Here is a 21,395-nt window from a genome sequence, read left to right as displayed (position 1 = left end):
AGTGAGAACTTTTTCGACATATATATTAAATAAATTAAAGATAAATTAATTAAATAAGATAAATTATTAAATGGTATAATTTTTCATAGAGAATTACGTTCTATATTAATCTGTTGAAGGATATAAAATAAAAGTATATACATGAAGTTAGGGCATTATGTCCGACGTGCCTATAAATACATTGATTCACTCACCATTCAAACTGGAGCACAATAATTCTAAGTACCGCTGATTGGCGGTAAATTATCTGATAAGTTAGTGCTACCTAACCCAACGGGCTTGCAAACCAAGTTAAGTTTTAATTACAGGAACACAACAATGTTTATTATTGATGTATAATGTTAAAATAACCGCTAAATGGGTGGTACCGCTAACCACTTACTAATTACACTTTATCAGCTTCTACATTTGAAAATTTAAAAAAAAAACGTAATCATGACCTGTTTTTATGAATACTAAGCATAAATATACAGATAAAAGAGAAATTATTAAACACGATAAAAATTGTGAACGTGGGTTGAACAACCTTGGCATAGTATAGCTTCACCTTGCTCAAAACTTAATAAATATTAAAAAATATAATTAGTTCCTTTCCTAATACGATAAAAATATGAAGAGGTATTTTAATTAGCATAATAATTATTAACTAATTTAACACCTATTTACTTTGTGCGTTAAAACCAAAATTAAGTATTGGAAAATATTATATTATTATTATTCTAATTAATTATACGAAAAGTACAACCATCGGCATGATATTTAATTGTGCCGCCTATAAATTACATTGCAAGAAGTAAAAAGTACCAGTTAATAAATCTTTGCTAAGCTAAAGCCTCCGCTCCCTAGAGAAATTCGACACCCTCCTTCAAAGTGAGTTGTTTTGACAGTTCTTACACTGGCTAGCCGTGGATTTATAAAGCCACATGAAAATTCATGAATTGCAATCTTCGGTTAAGAGTCATCTCATCTAACTACTGAGCCATTTCTGCTCCGAGAAGTGTAAATCGCTCCTAACTCCTAGCTGTCAATGCGCCGCCGCCGACCATTAGATATAATATTTATGTCCCTTTTCCTTGTAATTACGCTAGCTCATGTCTTCAAACCGAAACCAGAATGCAATGTTTTAATGTTTAGCGGTAGGCAAACTGGTGAGTTGAGCTTGCGATTGCAAAAAACTCTACCACTGGATTTTCATCTTAGCTTGTGGTGGAAATAAAAATAAATGACCTTTGTAATTTAAATATGTAAACAATACCAAAATAGCGGTACTCCAATACGGTTGCCGTTATATCAGCGCTTCGGCACCATGCAAATAGCACGGATAACAGCCGGGCGATAATGTGGCGAATGAAGCACAAACCACGACCATTTGATCAATTCATAGGTGATTGCGGGTTGAGTTTACGATAAAAAAATGTTGTACTGAAATTCTTTAAATATATTTATTTAGCTTTAAGTATAATTTCAAAAAGCATCAATTCAAATTCATCGTGTAACAATTATTTACACAAAACAGTTATTAAATTAATTCTATACATAGTCTTTTGAATTTTTTCTAAATCATTTCGTCCTTGATACTACGCTTCATAATTTTATTGATGGTAATAACAAGATGTCAAACGAGTAAAACGGTCACCTGCTAGAACTTTCTAGCCTTTAGGTCACCTCCGCCATAAAACATTGACAGTGTATGTCATTATTGAAAGTGTTTTAACCATACCTTAGCATACATAGGAAAGAAGGAAGGTTTGGAATACAATGTATTGCTGTTTGGCGGTAAAATAACTACTAAATACATGGTGCGCAGACAGTCTTTAACAAAACCCTACCATGATAAAACACAATAGTAGTGAGAATGGCAAGGCACTTAAATTAAAATGAAGCGAGGCATTTTATTGTTTTTTCTGAACGAAAATTGAGCTTGAAACTGAAAGCATCTATTTGATCGATATTGTTTTATTAGTAGAGGAAGTTTGCAGAAGTTCAATGTCTTAGTAAAAGTTATGTGACGAATTCCAATTCCCAAAAGTTACACATATTTCTAGAAATTCGATATCGTTTTTAAAAATCATGCGAGTATGAATATTGAGATTTTTATATATTCTGTTTATATTAGAGAAGATATCGGATTGATAAAAAATTTATTAAATACGCAACTTACATAACCTTAATAAATATTCTTAGAAAATATAAATATATAATCTTAATAATTCTAAGGAATTAGGAAATTAATTGTGCTTTAAAATATTTAAGGAATTTTCTTAAAATAATAAAATTATGTAATACTCAAAAAATGATCCGCATTTGCGAATAACACGAATATTCTCATTCAATGTCTAAAATCTATATCATACATACAAAAGAACTAAAAAGAATTCATACGAACCTATAAGCCATTGAAAGTAATTATTACTAGTGTAATATAAACATAGTTAAATATAAACATGATATCAATTTTGCTTAAACCGCATATGAGCTGTATTTCGTCTATGGTACAATTTAGACTTTGGACCACACCAATGTTCTGCAGTGAAGTAGAGTGGATGTGCGGCTTTCTATACTAAATCAGTCTTGCTTGTTTTTAAAGGAATACACGTTGTATTATAATACTACATACACTTTGTTAATGCTATAAGGTGAGTTAAATGAGCAGTTTTAAAATGCTATGTAAAGTAAAATTAGTCTACCTTCACTTTTAATGCGATAAAGTTAATTTAAATGTGTCGTTGTTTTAAAATACGATGAAAAGTAAAGCAACAGCCTGGAAACGTCCCACTGATGGGCTTAAGGCTATGTTATCCTTTTTGAGTAGGAGAAGATTCTTCTTACTATTTATTAAAATTAATACACATTCGACTTCGACAAATGTATTTACTTATAGTAATAAATAGGCTGGTAAACATATTGATATATTTTAGATTTAAACTTAATTTAGTCAATTAAAAAAGTATTCTTATTTTAACTTTAAAAGACGGTTTCAATATCTTTTGATGTCGTGGTCTATACGTTCTAACGATTTATTAGTCAGAGCTCTATGTTCATAAGTTATCGTTCCAAATGTTGCTTCACAAAACGCATTTCGGTGTAGCACTAGTTGTTAATGAAGCAAGTGTATCTAATTTGGAAGCCGTACAGGGCGGGTTTGCGTAACTTTAATAGTTAAACAGTTTTATTACCACAAGCCAAGGCAATAAGTTTATATGCTCGTGCGTAACTAATTTCATGTTTGGAAAGTATAACGATATTTTTTATCTATGTTACGCTGTTTTGATATATTCCGATTCCAAAAGCTCGTACAAACATTTATTCACATTAAGACCTTAATTTTAAAAATTAAAAAGCCAGTGTACAAACCAACACCGCGCGGAATCTCGACAAGATTTCATATGCATTAATTTAGGAATAAATATTTTAATTTAAAACACCAATACCAATAAGTTAAGTTACGAAATAGCTTATGATTTAGGGTTGTCGGCTGTTATTGTGAATAGCAATTAAATTTACGTTACGTTTTAAAAGCACCTATTCAAAACGATTATGACCAATTACTAGAAATTATTATAGCACTTTGATTGAATTAAATATTTTCTTAGATCAAAATTTAGAAATTTAAGTTGGTCAATGTTATGTATAGTCACACCTAAGCCTTCTTGTTTTGCGTTACATTGATTACTAAAATAAATAAATATTATGTACTTAAGATTTTGGTTTAAGTTTAATTTTTACATTATAGAGTCAGTTAATTTTTATTTTCTAACATTAATTTTATTTTCAGTTTAGTGGTAAATATGCGTTATTGTTTTTATATTAAATACAGATACGCCTTGTTTAAATAAGACAGCAGGTCTGATTAGTCATGCAATCAATATTAATTAAAATGTTTTGTTTAAATCAATATGAATCGGTGAAAATGATACTCATATTTATTCTACAATGGCAGATGGATCTTTTTAAAAAATAAGTATATGTCAATCGTTTTTGAACTATTTAATTAAGCCGATCACTTGTGACAGCCATTATGTAGCTTGATAAGTTTTTGAACATGTGTAATATCGATCGGCTATATATTGGCCAATATGACGATGGCGGTCAGCCAGTTCAAACAACTTCTATCCATTTGATTTAATCAAAACGATATTTTTTATTTCTTTGACATCGACCTTTCGTTTCAGAATAAATTATTAACTTAGAAAAGCGAAATGTTATTATATATTATATAGTAATAGGATTTTTTCTTAAATCGAATCAAAATTAAATTTGTATTAATATACGTATCCGTAAACCAAATATTTATTTATTAGCGTTACAAGCTATACAGATATTGTTTTTGCAGCTATGTACGGCAAATGAGATCAAATGGAGCTTAAAATAATAGCTTATTATTATTATCTGATATCAATTCATCCATTCATTATTCTATCAGTAAATATTTTGTATAGGTTCGTTTATCAATAATTTGTATTAGTGTTATGGTTTTTAAGGGCGTGTGTCTAATTACGGACAAATTTGCTTATCATATAAATAGTTGGCGATGTAATAATAACGGTAAGTATTATATTTCTTACAATAACTAAGTTTCTCATCATCAAATCTTGTATATATGTAGTCTTAGCAAAATAAAATAAAAATGCAACTTTAATGATTCTAAGACGATCAAAAATGGTATTCATTTTTAATTCTATATTTATAATTAACAATTCCCTAGACTCGGAGCAATAATCAATTAATTTTAATTTGTTGAATGGTTTTCAAGAAATGAATGATTGCCAATAACTGTCATTACTCATTCCAATTATTATTATTTTTTTGTAATACAGTGCTAAACGACTAAATGTTTGTACTGTGTAAATGTATGTACTGATGTATAATTTAAAAGGTATCATTATAATAATTAAAGAAATATCGGTTAATTCAGCTACAAAAAATGTACAAGAATGATTTCGAATATTATTTTTCACAAGAATAAACGTAATGATTGAAAGTGCTATTGTTAATAATGACACTATCTTCTTTTCATGCGTGGTTTTAAAACAGGATAACTAGTTCTTTAGTCAAATTCCCTTTAGGACTGTATACAACAAAATCGGCACGAATACATGTTAGTAAGATCATATTATAAACTCTTGGAAGTAAATAGTTCGCGGTTAAGGAAAGTAACAACAATGTGGAAACCTGCATCTTTGGGAAGACATTTGAGACTGGTATGAGACAGTTATAACCTAGTAACCCATAGATATTGTGGTTTGTTAGTAGAGAGTCTTTGGATTCTTTATTTGAAAACTATAATGTTATAAAACTGTATATAATTAATATGTCTTTTGAAAACAAGCATTGCAGCGGCCATCTTGAATAAATTTAACTTTTTATTTTCCAGATTGTATTGTCACCAGTACCATTTTTTGTATGCAAACCCAATTTCAAACCCATCGGTTGGGTTGATTTGATTTAAAATTTAGTAGCTATTTTGATCACCGAATTATATTTTTGTACTAACATTTGGAGTTAAATAAATGCTTGTAATAATTCACTCAATTCATAACGTACTCATTTGTTACGTTTATTTAATTAAAAAGTTAAATGGGTAATTAATATGATAATACCAAGTATTTATTCCAAAAAATAATCGTTTCTAGAAGCTATACGAACGGATGCTTTACGAATGTTTATCAGTTTTATAAACTTCCTCTTAGGAAGTTATTGCAGAGGGACAAATTTTTCAAAGTCCAAGTTTGACTCTACGTTTAAAGTAACATCGATGATTATAGTTTTTAGGAGAATTTCTGTGTTTGTTCATAAAAGTATATATTTAACTGCTGTACTAATGTATAGCGGATTTAGCTGCAAATTTCGAAAACCTGGCTTTATGTCCCGACTATAGTAATTTAATATTTCTGCCTAGTTATTCTGAGACTAGAAAACTAGTAGTCCTACACACCTGTGACTGAGAAGTTTATAATTCATAGATCAACATTCTGATCAATATTTTCAGGCAACAAGCAATTGAAAAATGCATTAAAAATAAAATTAGCTTTCCACTAAGATCCTCCACGGACTAGGTTAGAACTTCCTGGCTCCACAATTAGCTAGACTTGTTTATCGACTTGAGCTCCTTATCCAAATATATTATACGCTAGTTCATGATACCGTTGGATTTATCGATCGAGACCTTTTATGAAAATTAAGCTCGAATAAATCCTTTCACAGTTAAAATAATAAAGTAAAAATACAATATTCATAAAAAGGATATGAAAACTATTATTTAAAAAAATAAAATGAATCTCCTTATTTATGCTTTTGAAATTATAAGTAAGGTTACAATTTATAGATATAAATAAATAAAAGTTAAATTAATGTGATTTGAATTTCTAATACTTATGTATAGACCAGCGCTACTTCATAATGTTTCTTGTGTGGTTGTTTGTTTTTTGATGGAATTTTCATCATCGAATATAACTTATACTGAAAAATGTAGGCAAAAATAAATTATAGTAAGCATATTAACAATTTATATTATTTACTTATGTATATGTTGGAATATCAACTAATTATACGTTAGTAAACGTAATTTGTTTATTTGAGTTTATCACGAGTCAGGACACGAATATTAGCAAATGTTCATCTATTTCTTCATATTTTGTTAAATTTAAATACCCTACTTCTTAAATTGAGGTTGTTGCTTAAATTAATGACTTTTGCAAATATGAAACCATACTTTATAGATCAAAAACATTTATAAAAAAAAATTAGCTCAATTTTCTTTTTGATAACCAAATCATAATAATTCTTTATTAGAAAAATAACAAAACTATATATTATATAATTACCTATTAATTTATTATAACTACAAAAATAGACATATTGTACAGTACAAATAAATATACTGTTTACTAATAATGATCTTCCAGTTGGTAGAATTTGGACGAAATCTACGAATATAATAACAGCAATAATACGTATGAATAAAATATATGGCATTGTGATTTCGCCACCCGAACGGATATCTAAACAATTATTTATAAGTATATTTTTGTTTCAATACAAAGTAAATCACAAATGGTGTTTGTAACTTTGTATGACCAATAAAAAAATTACAGATTTAAACGTTACGAGTAGATAGAGTACCTATGTCATGAAGCTTTTTTTTAGCTGAAAAGTTTGTAAAGTATTAAAGAAACGATATAAATTAAGAACATAATTCATAGAATAATTGTTTGATATAAAGTAAAATCAAGGCCTCTCTACTTGAGAAGTAGGTTTGGAATTATTTCACTATGCTGTACCAATGAGGCATAATTTCACCCGTGACGTTTCGATGTTTTTTTTTCACCGCAAAGTACGAGATAGATCATAAACACAAATTAAGAATATGAAAAAATATTGGTTTTCTCCCAGGCTTGTAGCAACAATCTTCGATTCAATTTTATATGTTCTAACCACTTAGCCATCTTGGCTTGATTTATAATTAAAACAAAATTTTAAGTAATAAAATAAGCTTTTCATGGTAAAACATTAATTATAATGATATGAAAATAGAGCATTTCGATATTGCATTCTGAATACATAATCAGTAGTTAGTTAGATGAAATTAACCGTATCACGCGCAAAATATTATAATGAAAGCCATAAATTAAACAGCGTTAATTCGATAAAACTCACTAAATCGCATGGCACTGATGGGATCAACATAAACATCTTTATTTACACAGCCATGAAGCTATAGACAATTGTACAGTCAGCGCTCTCTGACGGAAATCGCTAACATTACGTTGTACGGTGAGAACAAGAAACTGAAATAAAAATAACAAAAATCTGTTTTAAAGTTACGAGTGATGTATACATTCGCATTATAAATTCGTAAGACGGTGTAATTGATTGTTCGTTTCGTATTTGATACTCCAACATATTACTTTTTTATCGTAACATTGAAAGCATTGAAAAATATATCATAAACAGCGCGCGATTTTGTTTCTACTGTCGCCGCTAGATGCTCCACTGTGCACCCTTGAAGCGAGATTCAATATGGCGGCGCCATTCGCCTCTGGAACAGGGCGGGGAGAACAGTCGTTCAATCGTCTCTATAACATCTACGCGTATTTTTGACGAAACCATCGTCTTCGTGACTCGAACGCGAGTGATATTGCGAAATAATCGGGTGTTTCTGTGTTAATTTAAGCTGTTTGTGTTATGATATGTGCAAAATAGTGATTTGTGGTGAATAACGTGCAAGGACTTTAGGGTAACAATGTCTAGTAGTTGACATGTTTATCTGTGTCGTGTGTGAAGATTTTCCCTTCGCGTGAGGAGGTGTAGTGCGCTAGTGTGCGCGCTGGCGCCTTGTGTGCGTGCCGCGATCGTGGATACGCGAGGATCCAATGATGGATTGCATTTCCACGGATGTATAGGTAAAAATCAACTCTTGTACCTTCAATGAGTGTGTAATTGTAATGGCCCACCCAACCACATGCACAGAATGAGTACCGTTTTGGTCTCGTTTCACAATTGCTTTGTTTTAAAACGTAGGTACCTAGATCTTTATATCGTAGCGCATGTATTTTGGTGTAAAGATGTATCCTTGAATCGATAGGGATAATGTAGCTTAGAGAGCAAACAATGTAGAGGCAGTTGTAATCTTTTGTACTTTTTTAGTTTTCTATTAGTGTCGTGGAGGTCGTAGGACCTTGAGTCTGCCGTATTCTTTCAAAATATTTAATCTTACAAAGGTATTGTTACAATCGTACATCTTATATTTCCAGCTTTGAAATAATAAATAACTAAAATATAATGAATGTTCCACATAATGAATGTTAACCTTATTAGAATAGCCAATAAGAAAGTAACAATCTACTAACACAAATATAAACGACATTTTTATAATTGGTTATTATTCGAAAGTGCTAATGAAAACAATTTAAAACTATGAAGCTTTTGTATTAATTAAAGCGTGATTCAAAGGCACAAAGTCTTGCTTATACGAATGAATCTTAATTCATTACATTCATGCAGAGTCGCGCCAGAATATGGTTCCCCTCGCTCTGTTCGCTGCCTCTGGTTATCAGCTTACAAAATGACTGAAGCCATCTCACTCGAACGGACAGCTAATCTGTATATAACCGTCTCCTTTCGGCGCATATTGCGCGTTTTTCTTCTTTTACCGCGTCATATGCCAGTGTTAAACCATGAGCATAGTTTGGAGCGTTTGAAAAATAAAGTCGATTCAATGCTTTTCATCGCCATAGCTTGGTATCCGCGGCGCGGGAATTTGACCTTAATTGATTGGAAGTTCTTTGTTTAAGGGTTCGGTAGGTAATGTTAATAAGGGGTATGTTAAGGGCACTGCGCATCCACAGTGCGCAGTTAGACATTTAGTACCCGCCCGCATCGCACGTGGATACCTTGTGGACGAGTTGGACGACCCTCCGTGATTATTGTGTTGACAAGTGCTTGAGACAAATGACATTATATTATAATGTAGTGTCAACAAACGAAAATCGTAAGTCGTTATTGTAGCTTATTGTTCAGATATTATAAAAGTTGAAAGCGTTTCGTCATAGACGTTTAATTTGTTTATTAAAGAATTTATTTATATTAGATGAAAAATAGAATTAAACTTTTCGCGATAATTTTCGCTTAAATGTTGACAATATAATAGAATTATCGATGTTCGCGTAATATACAAAACATGCTCTGATACTTCAAAATTTATTATGAAAGTTAAGGCTTAGTCAACATTGAAACCACAAATGTATGCATCATAAGATTATGATGCAGATAAACAGGTTTTAGGATTATATTAATTCACTAAGCAAAATTTGCAACCCAGTGATTGCTTGCATTTCTCACTAATTAATATAACTCTTGTATTCAAACCGAGTTCTCCGATCTCCAGTACGAGGTCGAAAAATCGACTGGAACTACGACTTTCAATTCACACCGAATTTATATTAGAATGACTAAAAATCCATTAAAATTCAATTAAACAGTGTTGTTTTAATAGTTAAATAATGCAAAGAAATAATGAAAACGTTTTTTAAAATAAATATAGTTCGTTTTCGAAGAATTGTTTACGATTTTTTTCCTAGTAGCAGCTTTCGCTTCTTGAAAAAAGGAAATAACGATTCGAAAGAGTAGTTTGTTTCTTCTTAACGATCGAAATTGTATTAAATCTTTCATCGCCAAAATAAGTTAAGTTATGCAAAAAATATCTAAATTTAATAACACAAATATCGATGTAGCTAGATTTTGATTTCGATATAGGTGATATTTTGGAATAACTAATTATTGAAAATATTATATGATGAGTAGTGCCAAAAATATTACGTTCTAAATATGTTGTAAATGTAATTAAATATAGATACAATAACAAAAGTTTAGTACGCTTGCAAACATAAGATAACTTTATCTAAGTTTGCAGCGGAGCTGTGGAATCCTAAAACAATTCAGACACAGACAAACAGGACAGGAGATGAGTGTTTGATTCCCAAACAAATACTTGACCCTTCTCGGACGCCGCAAACTGAGGATTGGCTTGCGAACTCTCTGAAATTGACGTCCCTGTGTCGTCACTGACATCGCTTATCTCGAATTTAATCTGAGAGAAATAAATTTAGAATTAAATACCATGATTTTATTACGATAACTCTTACTAGTAAGAATATGTCTATGTTCCAAATTAATGCTCATTTGCTCATCTTTACTGATTGCCAGTGAAGATACAGGTTCAGTAAAGGTAAGTTGGATTGTTTTTTTTTATACCTCATCGGATTATTGACTGGTAGATTTTAGCGATAACTCATTTAACTAGTTTCTAAAAGTATTTTGCTTCCTGTCTCGCGATTAATAGGATTTGTGAGGTAACTATTTTATCAGCCATCTCCGATCGGTTTCGACGTTCAGTTTGTAAGTCGCAAACACGATTGGAATCTCTTGGCTTTTATCATTTAAAACAAGTATATAATTTGTTTTAAGTTTTGTTCCCAGTATTATAAAACGAATGAATATAATTTTTTGTTATAGATGGCAGGAAGGCTAGCAATTAGGCCATTGGTCTTAGTCAACTTTGCCACATTGTCATTTTCAGACCAAGCATGCCAGGCTAAGCATTGACATATTGCTGTCATCTAAGATCTAGAGATATATCTCGGATCCTTAATTACGCTAGCTTACAATCTAACACAGTGAAACACAAAACGTGGCACAATTTTTTATACGTCAATTGGCGAGACGATGTCCTAAATAAAAGTCTAAGGAAATTGTGATTGATATTATTGAGTATAGTTGTTTTTTTTTTTCTAGACCTTATAATTTTTATAATACAAATTTGCATTTTGCACGCTTTATCTTGACCAGTTGTATCTCTTTTCTATGGTTCTATATTTTAACTGCGAGCATGGAATCTGTTTAAACGTTGCGCTTAATTTGCAGTAGGTAAATTAATTCGTAGCATATTTAAAAAACGTATAATAATATCAGAAATTATACGAGAGTTATGAAAACGTTTTTTGCAGGTTTAAGACATAGTCGTCGTATATATAATATAATTGTTGTGTTAATATCATGATAGAATAATGAAGTTCATACAGTTGTAACAACAAGCTGGTAAGTAGTAAATTAATATAGTTGCAGCAAGTTTTGTTACTTGGCCAACTGTAGTGAGACTTCATCGAGCAGAACTCTATCTTGCACTGAACACAAGTGCGCATAACTAAGACGTTTGGAGAAGGCAACTTTAATGCTATTAACGTTGTTCCTTAATTGGTTGATATTAAACAGAGCTAAACAGACGTGCCGTAATGCGGAAGGTTAGTCGGTGACGCTTCGCAAGAGTCACCCGCGCAACATCAAAATGATTTACTCGTTTATCATATTAACTGTATTATTTTACAATCCTATCCTATAATAATCCTAAAAAAAGAATGGTAATGTACATATTTGCCCTTTCATCTCCAATTTGGGATTAAATTATTGTTTGTAAATAGATGTATTTATTTTACAATATAAATTCATATCATGTAAATGTTAGTGTATCGATATACTGCCTCGTTATTAATATAGTACTTTTTAGTTTTTGTGGAAATTACGTAGTCATTTCAAAATAATATTTTATTAATTATTATTTTTAATATCACGTCGACGCGACCTTTTCTTCATTTGGCTGATCCGTTTAAAATATTTTTGTTAAATCTCAAATCTTCCAACTAGAAGGTTAAATGCTATGAAGCATTGCGATCACTTATTTAAAAATTTAAAAAGAACTCGTTTTACCCTCGCAAGACCCAAATACTTTGTAAATAAAATAGTATAATAGATTTTTTACGACAAATTTGAAATACGTCAATTAATGCCAAATACGTATAAAGTTTCTAACGTCAATGAACTTAAATATTATCATATCATCGTTGTAATTTTTTATTAAGTGTTAAAAACAATGGGTCGGATACTATCAGCTAACCATACATATGCTTATTACTTGGGTTAAAATTAGGTATTATAAAAAAATACAGTCGTATTAAATTCTTAATTGCTTTAAAGAGCTGTTATGTGACATTAAATTAATTATCATCGTTCAAAATTAAATGGTTACTCTCATTATAAAAAAATAAAAATATTTCACTTATTGACCTATTATATAAATAACGTAGCCTTTGACATATTACATTGTAGTATCCGTTTTTGTGATCAATCCATGTGTTAGTTATACCTTATTGTACAGTGGAACATAATTAAAACCAAAACATAACCGTTCCTATCCACAACACTGTAACGTGAAATAATTCTTTGAGTAATAATATCCGTAGCATTTGACGTATAAATAAAGTAAATACGATTACGAGAGGCTTTTATTTAATCCCAATAAGAGGAAACGAAGCGAGTGGTGCCCGAATAACGTAACGGTTCACTTTATTTCGTAAATCCATGTTCACAAAGTGGTTTTGTTTGCTCACGCGATAACAGCTGCGTGTTAGGACTATCTTGGCTCGACTGTAAACTTGTTAAATGTTTTGTTATAAAGTTTAATGCTGTTTCCTCACGGATACCCTCGAAACAAATGCGCAAGACGTCCCTAAGCTAATGAAGAATATTTTAAAAGATTGCTTTTCCTTAAAGTTTCATACAGATTGGTGATTGGATTAGATTTATTCGTCTTAAGTGTCGCAATGTTTTATACTTATTTACAAGGTTATCATGATGATCAAGATCACTCTCGTGTATGAGAAATAAAGACAGCGTGAGACTTTTTTTTATTAAATAGGTAGCCGGACGAGTAAATGCCACCTGATCGTAAGTTGCCAAAGACGCCCATACACATTGGCTTAGTAAGAAATATTAATCATTCCTTATATCTCCAATGCGACACCAACCTTAAAAACTTAAGTTATTATGTCCCTTGTTCATGTAGTTACATCGAAACACAACAATACAAAATACTGTTGCTTGGCGGTAGAATTTATGATGAGTAGGTAGTATCTGCCCAGCCGTATGTACGTACGTACATATGCACCCTTAAATACCAAGTAAGATTTTTTTGTTAAATTTATATTTGAAAACGATTATGAAATAAAACATGAGATTATTCCAAAAAAATCATCAATTCGAGCCATGGTTAAGAATATACTTTGTCTGACTTCGAGAGATTCCAAGAAATATGATTCCATTTGAGGTTGAGGAAAATATTTGCTTGTTTGATATAATAATCTTTTTATGGAATATTAGCTTAACGATTTCGTAAATATTATTTCGTTATAGAAATATGACGACTCGGTCAACAATAAGCGAGTAAATCAGAGGTAGCAAAAGCTACGTGGGCGTTTGAGTACATTTTACATTCGTATGAAACTACAATATTTCATTGAAGTTTTCTTGTATGCCAGTTTAAATACTATAAATATCCGCAAATAGGTTTGTGCCAATAGGATGTGTTTCAATAGAAATGCAAACAATAAATTGTCGACGCTACGTCGCAATTGCCTGGGGAGAGGATGCATTCATTGCAACGTCGAACAATATTTGTGTAAGTTATTTCAATATTAATCCGTTTGAAAAATCTGCGGTGTCGATATTTTGGTATCATCTAAAACTGGATGAAATAAAAAAAAAACGTTGCTTCTGAGTGCTAACTCTAGTTAATATATATATATTTTTTTAACAATCTGTGTCGGATTTTAATTACGCTGTACAGTACGTTCCCAGAATTAGGCTATAAAAAGCTCGACGTAGAATATTTCCACGAAATAATGTATAATGTAAGTTGATGTTTGCAGCTACGTAGCCGATTGAGTGCATTCATTTTCGAATGGATTAAAAATATATTAATTTTACATCATCATCATCGTCTAATACACCATCATCAAGTAGTTGTCGGTTTGATGAAGGAACGCTAAATAATAAATGAACTATTCATATATGTACTTATACCATTAGGAGCAAAATGACTTCAGACCAAAAGAGCGACTAAATAAAGTTTTTTTTTTAAACTGATAACGGCTTGCTTAGAAGGAATAATTCTCGGCAACCCTGTTAAAACAAAAAGACCAGCCAAGCGTGCATGTGGATGTATTACATAAATAAATAATCCATAAGGTGATGATGCATTGAGTCCGCTTTTTCATATTGCATGTCAACATAAAAACGCTATAATCCTTGCTAATATTATAAGCGTTTGTGAATTAATAGTTGCTCATCCCACTTTTTATAAGCGTTGAATTCAGAATAAACTGTTAACAATGCGGGGAATTTATTCTTACCATTCCAATCGCAAGTTGTAAGAAGTGCGCTCGTGCAAAAAAGTGACAATATGGCGTAAATATATTTTATAATTAAAAACCTGAACCTTTTATTATGAGCTCATATTTCTCTTGCAATTTTTGTTAGTTTTTTTACAACAAATATTGCAGGATAAATGAAAACCACTTCACTTATCCTACTGAGTGAAGATTTTACATTACGACCACCACCAGTACCACCTACTCATAAGATATTCTACCGTGAAACAGCACACTTAGTATTGGTGTGTTCCTGTTTGCACAAACACATACCAACACATCCATCTTACAAGGTTGGTGGCGCATTATTATATATAGGCATATATATATTGGTTTAGTTCCGATGACATTGCGTTTTTGTTACTAGCATGACCTGATTTTACTCCAAGGATTGGCTCCAAGGAACTCTTCATTGGTCAGCAATATACGCAATTTTGTATATATTATTGGTTTTATTAATGTTTTATACTATTAATTTATTTCGAAGTAAAATTGTTATTGTAAATTTGATCTGAATATGTCGCATACATGCGAAAACGTCGACCAAAACTATAAAATATGTATAATCGTTCGAACCTGAATAAATAATAAAACAAAAATACGAGCTCGCTCGTACTCTTACGAGCACTTTTGAATCATCATTTTACTTAATTACTTTAAAGTTACAATTCGTTTCGAATAAAGATTCCATAGAATAAAATCAACTGGGCTAGTATTCCATTGTTATAGTTATTTTTATACATCAGGGTTTTATTCAGATTTATTTCGAGAACATTTTTAGTAAAGTTAAAATTTAAAAACATATATATGTATACTTACACCAATACTATGTAAAAGTTGATCACGTGAATAATTAACAAACTTGAAATGTTTTTGGAAATTAACTGCAAGTAGAATTTAGTTCCACTAAAAGTTACAAATTTTCAGCTTGGACAAATTCCAACTCTAATACTGAGTTGTTGAGTTTAAAACTTCGTCAGACGGAGGTGTAATTTTTGTCCCACCAACTGCTAATCTACAAACAGTGGCCGTATCACAGAACTAGTCGTAATTGAGGCAAAGCGATACTTAGAAACTAAAATGTACTAAAAACAAAACTTTACTTTGAAAGTTATTTAAAGCAACGAAACGAAAATTGGAAATTTTATTAAGTACACTCAAAACTAAAACTCATAGAAACATGATACGCCGTAGTAGTCAGTGCACTTAATTAAGAGAGTAGTAATAGACATACGTATATATTCGTATATATCTAATTTGTAATGTACTTAAATACTTCTCATGTTCTCGTACATATTTTATCTGAAGCGAAATAGCGTTAAAACTTTCTATCACGTCTGAAAATATTGTATAAAGTTAAGATGTGATAATTTTTAAAGCGAGTCAAGCGAAAACTATAGTGTTCTGTGATAGCAACGTTGCCGTTCTGTTGGAATGTAAAACCATTAGTGTTAGCTGTGTGATCCGAAGCGTTTTGTACAAATACGTAGCGCATATTTGTTAGAGTTGTTTTGAAATTGGAAATTATTTTTAGTTTAAAAAAAAGTTTCACGAATGAATTCGAATTCAGCTGCAATGTTTTAAAAAAATATTAGATATTTTCAGGCACAACTTTTGTTTATTATCTTATAGCGCCTTACTTTAAATATAAAAGTGTTGACGAAATCGCACCTTGGTCAATAGTTATTTATAAAAAACGTGATTTTTAATCCATCACCTATTATCAACCTTGTTATAAACTATTATAATCACGAGTTTTATTTAAATCTAACTAGCAATGTTTACGCGATGTGTGATAAGTCAAACAGAATAACATTAAAAAAAATTACGGTGTATATATTTACCATTCATTTATTTCGAAACTTTACCAACATATATTATTAGATCGTCGTTTACCATTCTTATAACTAAATCGTTTTAAACGAAGTAGTATGAAATTTATTTCGAAGTCGTATAGATACCAAGTTACGTAAAGTACATATAAAATTCAGTCCGTCTTGCGGCAATTAATAAAAAGTTCATTCGAAAACTTTATAGTACACTCTCGACACGCTTTATTCATCCTGAAGCCTTTCAACTTAAAATTTGCAAGGTTGTCGGAAATTTATGAGGTGTCATTATGAAAGTTACGTCGTCGGTCGGACTGTCGCCACTCAGATTGATATCGTATATTATATTTCTATCAATATCTTAACGTTTCCAAAAACTTAATATCTCATTTAGATAATGTTTCTAGCTAAGCGATAATACGTAACTCGATATAGTTATTAATTTTAAATTTACATATTAAATAGAGTAAAAATACAGCACTTAATGAATTTTTAAAATTACTGACTGATGTATAACGAACAGCCTAAGCTGAAGGGTCAAAGTAGATGAAATTTTGTACAGGAATTCCTTATGAAACGAATGTAGGTGAGCTACTAAAAGAATGAGTTACCATAATTCATCTCATAAGGGGCTTAAAAAGGAGATAATAGTTTTTATGAAAGATTCGTCATGTTTGATGTTACAGATATGAAAATCGCTATTTAGGCGTCATTTACATTAATGAAAAACAGTTGTCAAAACTTTGTTAAAAATTATAACCGAGGGTGTGAAACTTAGGATGAAAGTGGAACTTCCTAATCTAAGAAGAATAGAAAACTTATCACCTAAGAGGATGACTTGGGGATGAAAGTTTGTAAAGAAATTTGCCTATTTGCAATATGATAAATGAAAATCTGGGTTTCTGAATAATGTTTCCTATCAGATTCACGGCTAGAAGTGTATAAAATAAGATTAATTTATATATATCCAATGTATTTAATAGGTTGAAGATAAAAGATTGCTCTATCAAAAACTTTTAAAATATCAATTCCAAACCAGAGCGAAAGAAATCTCGTTATGGTAAACAAGACCGCATCTAAAGCTTTTGTAATTATATTATGTTCAGTGGAGAGGAAGTGTGCGTTGAACAAACGACTATAAATAACCCGTCAATAATGAGATCTCCTCGACGATAACAGACAAATATTTTCAGCGACTGACAGCTCTGAGCTTCGAGGCGGTTTTCGCGATATTATACGCCAATTTACGCTTAATCGCCGCTCGGTTCAACGCAAAAACATCACTTCTCTCATGTCGATATTCTCCCGAGACTACAGACGACAGCTAATTAAGTTAAGCTTTGAAATAGCGTGAGAGACTGAGGAATAACTTTTTATTACACCAGACTAGCTATTTATCATCGGCTTTATAAAAAAACATTCGTAACATTTACAAAAGTGTTCTTGTTGATGATAAGGTAAGAAAAATATGTCAACAAACGAGACTGGAAGACGCGCGTCAGCTTAAACAATGCCGTCATGCTCTTTTCAAACAATAAAACATTGGATAATCAATCTCAGTAGAGCATAAATTGAGTCGGGGTGACACGCTGCACGTATAAAATGGCGACTAATAGAGGCTAGAGTTATCTCTGAACCCCGAGACATGAGAATATATTGAGTCAGCCGACAGCGTTCCGATACAAGCAATACGAGTGTACTCGTACAATCGACAAATCGTTTAAACGAAATATCGGATAACAACATTCATCTCACGGGCATGTAATAAAAGTTTTATAAAGAGAATTAATTCCAATAATATGTTACCTGAGTAGTTCTTTAATATTGATTGAATATTTAATTCAGGAATATTTATTTATGAATATAAATAATATAGCCATTATTGTATGCAAGCTGCAAAATACATTCATAAAATTGTTGACCGTAGTGCGTAAATTGAGTTGGGATGACTTGCTTCTCGTTTAAAGTGGCGATTACTGGACGGTAGAGCAATCAGTCATGGCGGAGATATTGAGGCATATTGAGTTGTATAGCTTGTTTCCAGCGGAGCTTCGAACAATAAAGTATCGCCTGCACTAACGTGAATTGAGTCGAAAAGAGTACGAATAAAGTTATGATTAATGGCGACTCGAGCGAATTGTGAACACAGTACCTAAAGACATTAATTTATACCGACGAAGGCAGCAAAAATGCTTTCAATGTTTAATCAAACCAACATAAATCTATTGCAAGTGACTGATGATTTCCAGTTTACTATTATGATTATTTATATATAAAACAATAAATTATTGAGTAATTTATTAGTATCATTTAATATTCAGATAATTTTAACAATTAAAAATTATGATCACAGAGAATCGAATGGGAAAATGTCGCCAGCATTCTTGCCGACGATTCAAACATTTATGAATTGGTTCAGTAACAATTTTTATTATATCTCCAAATACACCCTACAATAAATAAACAATATTATTAGTATAAAAAATGATCAGTCATATGATTAACTTTAAAAAAACATCAATAATTATAAACAGTACACTATATAAATCAAGGTTATTCGTATGAGTACTTGTAAAACCTGTATAGCTACTTAGATATATATATATACAATAATTAGGCTAGCACCTAACCCACTATTACCTGCAATACAACTGTCATAAACCTGACTAAACAATCTAATGTAGGTATATAAAATACACTAACCAATTCTAGTACATTGGTAGCTTTTAGAATTACCTATATAAATAATTATTATATAAATTACAATGCAAACGATTTTGTGATATATTTAAAATTTATTCCAATAAAATGCCAAATTTGTAGAATTGTATATTTAAAAAAGATATAATTGATTCGTAAAGACTATTTACAAAGGTCAATGGACGACCATTTACACGCAATGCATTGATCTCTTGCATTCGTAGTATTAAAATGTTAAATAATAATCGATAGCAGTTGTTCACGTGTTGGATTGGAGTGGTCACAGCCTGTATAAAATGCGGCAGTAAATTATAGCATAAACTATATATCAACACGGTGTAACATTTATTAAAATCAACCGACAACAGCGGAACAGGATAATAGAATAACATCGCTTGCTTCGAACATTGAATAATAATCGAAATCCATTCCATAAATCGGAATGATTCGATTAACATGAAAAGTACCAACAAATATAAAGCGATCTAACAACATTGAGACATATCGAACGTTTCCTTTGAGCAATAAAATGACAACTAATCGATATCAGTAGTGCATGAATCGAGTCAGAGTGACTCGGCGCACGTATAAAGTAGCGATAAATTTGCCCAGTTAATAGTAGCCGAGAGTAAGTCCGGCAAACGGTCTCGAAGTGACAAACGAGCTAGCGAGAGATTTGCTCGGCGGTTCCGAACAACTAGAACTAGACTCTATTATCTGTGGCCTGCCGCGGAGCTTTATTAAACAATTGAATGTCTTTAATTCTTTTCTTCTCGTGTAATAATGTAATATATTAAATAACATTAAACATTTTTTGTTAACAAAAAATTCTAACAAATTTTAATTAATTTACTAATCACATATTTTTCCGTTTCTTTTTTTTTTAAATTACTATCGTTATAAAAGGAGGATTAGTTTAAAATCCTTACTTTTTGTGTTAATTTACAAACACTTTTTTCAATTAAAATTTTTGTTTATTTGCGGAATATTTTGCCGGTTCCCATGAGGTGTTTCTTTCCAAAACGGTGGTAGATTTTTGACAGTCAATAAGTAAGTGTAATGTTTCTATATTTAATACAAAAACTTACTGTACTGAAAATTTAAAGATAACGATAAAATCTAAAACAAAATAAAGATCTATTCTTTATTTCGTTATCATTGAACTTTGTTTGTTATAAATTTTTAAAAAAGTTTAGTAAATATTTTTTTATCTTATGTAGAAAGGCTATTTATTTTAATTGAACCCTTTTATCAATTATTTTCTCTAGAGATACGAAAATATTATAAAACAAACATTAATTTTAGCTAGTGTTAAGCTTAGAGTAGGAGTGCATCACTATTCCCCCAGGCTGCTTCATAATTCCCATCGCCTGGGTTATTATGACACGTTTTTATTTTATAGTCCTAACTGTGTATAATTAAAATAGCGGGAACTTTGAGCCTTTATAAAAAAATGCGTTCAATTTGTATTCACAGATATCCTTTATCATAAAAATAAACGGATACACAAAATATATAAATAAAATAAATAAGATAACTGAGATGGTGCAAAAATGATATACATATATACTTTGCTACAAGATTAAATTGATTAAATGGAGAGGTGTGAATCGTGTATAGATGCTTTAAATCATAATATTAATCGCATTTAGACAACTGCCATACTGATTTACATATTTGTCAATTAACAGGAATAATTATTCTCATTTCCACATGATAATGATAAATTATAATATCGTAGATTAATTTATTATAGAAGTTGGATAATATATATTTAAATATTGTTAACTATTCTCATAATATTGTTATAATGAATCACAAATGTAAACTTAAATTTAACTTATATATGAATATTATATTAACTCAGTATATACGATTATATGATTATACGTGTTATTTGTATAAATTAGTTAATGTTTCATGTGTTACGTATTATAACACAATGACAATGCTTTTGTACAAAATAATGTCTGTTAGATGTTTTAATGCTTATAACGCGGTAGCTACTACCGATCATTTTAAGCTATGGTTATGTAACAAATACATTTATTATAGGATTTATTGTCAGAGGAGTAACCACAATGCATTTGACAACATCCATGAAATA

General features: G+C 30.8%; 1 protein-coding gene across 2 annotated transcripts in view; it reads left to right on the top strand.

The window, feature by feature from the left end:
* The first annotated feature begins 8,053 nt into the window (after positions 1-8,053).
* Positions 8,054-21,395, top strand: part of LOC125068941 — a 191,329-nt gene continuing 177,987 nt past the window's right edge. For both annotated transcript variants that reach the window (XM_047678332.1, XM_047678331.1), the window contains exon 1: positions 8,054-8,402. The gene's annotated coding sequence lies outside the window, so the exon portion shown is untranslated. The remainder of the gene's footprint in view (positions 8,403-21,395) is intronic.

This window comes from Vanessa atalanta, chromosome 14, assembly GCF_905147765.1.
Source record: "Vanessa atalanta chromosome 14, ilVanAtal1.2, whole genome shotgun sequence".
NCBI classification, from domain to species: domain Eukaryota; kingdom Metazoa; phylum Arthropoda; class Insecta; order Lepidoptera; family Nymphalidae; genus Vanessa; species Vanessa atalanta.
The sequence above is the reverse complement of the archived record's forward strand: the minus strand, read 5'-3'. Positions and strand labels throughout refer to the sequence as shown.